This window comes from Lactuca virosa, chromosome 5, assembly GCF_052849685.1.
Source record: "Lactuca virosa cultivar CGN04683 chromosome 5, Lactuca_virosa_CGN04683_v6, whole genome shotgun sequence".
Taxonomy (NCBI): domain Eukaryota; kingdom Viridiplantae; phylum Streptophyta; class Magnoliopsida; order Asterales; family Asteraceae; genus Lactuca; species Lactuca virosa.
The window spans coordinates 244840779-244846778 of record NC_136430.1 but is presented as its reverse complement, the minus strand read 5'-3'; positions in this window follow the sequence as shown (position 1 = coordinate 244846778).

Sequence of the window (6000 nt, the reverse complement as noted above, 5' to 3'; positions counted from 1 at the left end):
AGGGAGCCGCCGTCGACCTTCATTCTTCCCCCACGTCGGGATAAATCAAGATCGTTGTTGAGTGGTGGACTACGAGTGTCACCGTTCCATCGACCAACGGTATCAGTCGACGCCTCGCCGCCATGGTGATCCGTCGTCTTGCACATCGCATTTCTCGTTGCTGGCGACGACTAGGACCGCAAGTGGGTGGACGTTCTTTTATGTCACTGTTACTACTGCACTCGGAAGGAACCGCAACACCTTGTCTCTTCTCCATCTCGTTCTATTATCGTGCCCTTGCCACCGTCGCCGCTCCGAGCGGTCGTCGAGAGTTGCTGCTAATTGCTATGTCCGCTGCTTGTCGCCGTGAAGGGAGGCTGTTTTCGTGTCTCGCAAGCCGGGTGTGTGTGCCGTTGTTGTATTGCGTTAAGTATGTGTGTGTATGTGTTGCATGATCGGGAATCAAAAGAGAACCACCACCGCCACCGTGAGGTGATGGCTAGCACATCCGACCACCGCCTGCTGCCACAAGGGTTGTTGAGCGTGTGGGTGCATGTGTTATATTGTGTGTGTGTGTGTTTATTTTGGGATATTATGTTGTATAATCATATTTTTGGTCGGAATAATCAAGGAAATCGCCACCACCACCACCGTGAGGTGGTGGTTGCCACCTTCTGCCGCCACCAGTCGTCGTGTTGGGTGGCAGTGTTCATTTATGTGTGATTGGATTGTTAATTGAGTTGCTTGGACATGTTTTGGACTAGAATTATAACCACCACCACCACGAGGTGGTGGCCGCCGTCGTGAGCCGCTGTTGACCACCACTACCCGAGGTGGTAGTGGGTGGTGCCCGACTTATTTAACACAAATTGACCTAAAAACTTAACAAATGGACTAATTAGCATGCGATTGGGTTGGAAACCCTAATTAGGCTTTAGAAAACCCTAATTTTGGAAATGTGAGTTTTGGATTTGTCAGGACCCGCGTTTGGACCATTGGATTTCAAATTTTGAATTACGCTCGACCACATTGTATGTTTGGTGTAGTGGAGTGATGGACTTAATGGATTAAGTCATTAATGGGTTAAGTAAGAACACTTAACCCTAATCGTCATTTTATGTGAAAACCCTAATTATGTTTGGGCTTCAAGTTGGGCCTTTTTTGGGCTTTGGTGATTGGCTTATTGATGGACCAAATAAAAATAGGTTTATGGACTAAGGAAATTATTGGACTTTAGGATAAGGCCCATTGGAAAGGCTTGGGCCCAATTTGGAAAATTAGGCCATAATTGGGTTATTGGGCCTTGATGATTATGAGATACTGGACCATCGGAATGCCAAGTGTTTGGACTAGAATAAATGGTTGGGCCTTAAGGTAAGACCATGTAGAGTTTTGGGCCCAATTTGAAAATTTGGGCCATATGTTGGGCCTTGGTTGATTTTTTGGCTTTTGGGTCTTCAGAGTGTGAGTTTGGGCCTTGGTTTTTAATCAAGCTAGGTTGGGGGTAAAGTAGTCTTTTTACCCCCAAGCATGGACTTATGGTTATGTATTGGAACCCAATTATTAATTGGGTGTTGTTTTGATGTTGACAGTTTGGGAATCTGTCAACCAGCAGCTAGAGTTTTATCCGCAGGACTTCAGCAGTGTGAGGTGAGTCTCCTCACCATACCAATGGGTCGAAGGCACCAAGGCCGACCCATTTATCTAGTTGTGATAATTATTACGGGTGTGCTATCGATACATTATGTATTTATGTGAAGACCATGTGGGGGTTCCTATGGAAATTAGTTATATGTGGTATGCTAGTTGATTGTGTGATATGTGGTATGTTAGTTGTCTTTGTGATACTTGCATGGAAGACCTCGGGGGGTTCCCGAGGCAATTGGATATAAGACTATGTAGGGTGTTCCCATGGCATTCCAGGCTAAGACCATGTGGGGGTTCCCATGACACCCGGTGTAAGACCATAGAGGGTTTCCATGGCACTTGTATATGTTTGTATGTATGGCTTATATTGTTTGTGTGACGTTTTTGTTGATTAGTTAAGACCATGTGGTGTTTCCCATGTCAGTTAGTTACGACCATGTGGGGGTTCCCATGGCAGTGGGCTAAGACCATGAGGGGGTTCATATGGCACCCGGTGTAAGATCGTGGAGGGTTTCCATGGCACCTAGGGGTGGCAATTGATGACACGACACGAAATGAAATTGGGACGAAACTGAAATTTGAATTCGTGTTCGTGTCGTGTTCGTGTCAAGTATAAAAAACACGACGTCGTGTCGTGTCGTGTTCGTGTTCAAAATTCGACACGAAATTGACACGATTTAGCATTTGTCACTCGGGTTTTCGTGTTTGTCGTGTTATGTATGATTAAGTATTAATTAAATAAATTAATTGTTATATTATGTCATCTTTGTCGTGTCGTGTCGTGTTTTTTGTTTTTTAATCGGTTCATTTTCATGTTAGTTGAAAAAAACACGACATCATGTCGTGTCGTGTTCGTGTTACAAAAAACCTTGTCGTGTCGTGTTGTGTCAGACAAAAACACGACACGATGGCCCGATTTGCTACCCCTAATGACACCTTTATATGTTTATATGCATGGCTTATGAGATTGATATGACCTATGTGATTGATATGGTTTATGCGGTTATGTGGATTATACGAATTATGTGGGGTATGCTCTGGGGAACTCACTAAGCTTCGTGCTTATAATTTTGTTTATGGTTTCAGGTATCATTGGTTTGGAAAGGAAGGGTCGGGCTTGATTGCAACGCACACACCCGTGTTTCCGCAATATATGATTTTGGGACGAACTCTGATAAATGTTTTTAATTAGCAACGTTTTTAGAATGTTTAGATTAAATGATACCTGTGTAATCATCAGTAAAAGTCACATAGAAGTGGTTAGCATCCCTTGTGGCGGTTCTGAAGGGCCCACACACATCGGTGTGTATGAGATCCAACAAACCTTCACCCCTTTCACAAGTACCAGTGAAGGGTGAGTTAGTCATCTTTCTAAGTAAGCAATATTCACAAGTGTCATGCGACCTTAAGTCAAACGACTCCAAAACTCCAGCCTTTTGGAGTTAGCCTATGCGCTTCTTGCTGACATGTCCAATATGACAATGCCACAAGCATGCCTTATCCAATTCATTGGAAGAATCAATATGCAACACCTTATTTCCTAAGTTGTCTACAACCATCACAGTTTTATATACACCATTACAAGGTAATGCTTTAAAATAAAAAACACCATTATAATAAGCATTAATAGCACCAATTTCATTATCAAATGAAAAGCTAAAGCCTTGTTTGTACAAACCATGAAAGGAAATAATATTTCTCGCCATATCTGACAAGTAGCAACAATTATTCAAATCTATTTCTAACCCACTACTAAGAAATACAGAGTAAACTCCAATCTTGGTGACAGGTGAAACCTTCCTATTCCCCATGATCAAGTTTATCTTCCCGTGCTCCACATCCTTACTTCTTTTTAGGTCCTGCACATCAGAACAAATGTGAAATCCACAACCTGTGTCAAGAACCCAAGAGTTAGAATGTGGTGAGTTTTTAGATAGAATAGTATAAATACCTGCATGGGTGGCCTTAACCTTCCCATCTTTAACATCCTGCAAGTATTTGGGGCAGCTTCGCTTCCAGTGCCCCTTTTCGTGACAGTAGAAACACTCTGCTTCCTTTTCCCTTGTCCAATTGCCAGAACAGGGGCGGTGGTAGGAGTAGTAACAACCGATTTACCTTTGAGACCACTTTCGGTAGTCCTCAAAAGCCCTTGAAGTTTGCTAAGTGTGACCACCTCCTTGTTCATATGATAGGTCATGCGGAACTGATCATAAAATAGAGGTAAGGAGTGTAGAATGATATCTATAGCCAGCTCTTCTGGAAAGCTCACATTCAACTTTAGCAATCGATCCACAAACCTTTGCATTTTCTGCAAGTGGCCCGTGATGGGTTCACCATCCTTCATCCTGGTTGTTATCATGGAAGAGATGATTTCATACCTCTCTTGATGAGCACTCTGATGGTATCTTTCCATCAGGTCCTGGTGCATCTCAAAAGGGTAGAAGTCCTCATAGGACTTTTGGAGTTCAACTGTCATGGTGGCCAACATGATACAAGACACCTTGGTGGCATCCTTCTCATGAGCCCTAAAGTCAGCGATCTCCTCAGGAGTAGCAGAAGACTCATCGACTTCCTTAAGCTCCTTGTCTAGGAAATATTCCTTGTCCTCATAGTGAGTGCCCATCCTCATGTTCCTAATCCAATCATTGAAGTTGGAACCATCAAAGATGACTCTCCCACAAAGGTTCATGAGAGAGAAGGAGCCAGTAGGGTTTGAGCCAGAAGCAGTGTTGGAAGACATCTGAAAAGAAAGAAAGACAAAGTTTAGATTAGATAAAGAGTCCTTAATATAACACCCAAATGAAATATTAAGGCTAGGACCCAACATAATATTTTACAAATTGGAAGAGGGATGCCGTAATCCAACTTGCAAATATTTGAAGGTAGGTAAATGACAATTTACCAATTTCCACCATGAAAAACGAAATTGTTATTAAATTTTAATTAGATTGAAATTCCTAGATCCTTTGAGATTCATTGAACAGTTCAATGGCATGTTTAAATCTCGATTATGCCCTTCAGGTTTGTGACTGGGATACCAAGGATCACAAACAAGGTGTGAATAACCATGAAAAATGTGTTTGGTACTCTCGACTTTATCACCCAATCAATGTGTCGGTTAACCACACACGCTCCATTGATCTTATAATAAACATCGAGCCGCCCTTTTCCATCCTTACTAGTCCAAATTAATGTGCCGGTTAACCACACACGATTCATCAATGACTTGGTAAGGTGCAAAGTGCAATTTTCATGGATTAGCATCAATTTCACATTTTCCTAAGGTAAATAAGATTGGGAATTTATAAAAAGGTCTAGTTACTTTACTACTATCATTATACTTAATGAGAATTATAGTCCTATCCTACCCGTTCGGCTAACGACCCTCCACCAGTCAAGGAAGCGGTGGGTGAGAGTGGACACCCATTAAACTGCCATTTTATAGGCAGTAACCTTATACCCCCTTATAGACCGATTTCGTGAATGAGGCCTACTAACGGTAAGACTGACTTGATCTTATATATATATATATATATATATATATATATATATATATATATATATATTAACTTATAATACTATAAAGTATAAGGGTTGAATTTTAAACTTTTAAAATTCTAGGGTTTGGAATTAAAGTATTCTAAAGTGACTTTACAAATTCCAAAACTTGAGGGCAAGTTTTGAAACTTGTCAAAACTTTTCAAGTCCATAACCTATGAGTTTAATGCCTTTTAAAGAAGAGACTTTTCATTTTCCATAACTTGAGGACAAGTTATGGAGCACATTAAAGGCCATTAAGATCATCAATTAAACTAACAAGCATGTCAAGTAATGTCCATGATCTAGATTAAACTCATATTAACAAGACAATTCATATCAAACAAATTTCATGTAATTAGCCTAACCATTTAAACTAATACAAAACATGAAACTTTGATAATTATCTTTTGAATTAGATAAGCATGATCATTACCACATCAAAAACAGGTTTATAAGTTTAAAAACAGTTTAGGGTAATGATCCTAGCCCAATTCCAGCTTTAAAACTCGAAAATCTACACTCTGGAGCACCAACTCGTCGAGTGCATGAACTAACTCGACGAGTTGGTCAGATTTGTGAGGGGACTCGGCGAGTTCCCCGCGAGTCCACTGTCCAGAAAGCTGAAAATCTATATTTTAAGCATTTGAAAACAAGTAGCATCAAGTATAAAGGAAAACAAGCCTAGGCTCTGATACCACTGAAGGGTTTTGAGCATTCTAACACTCCTATGGTGTACATGCAACCCTAGATACATGGGATCTATGTTTTCTCTAATATACATGCAAACTTTCAAATTTCCAAGGCATCATCCTAACTAGCATACTATGGAGTATA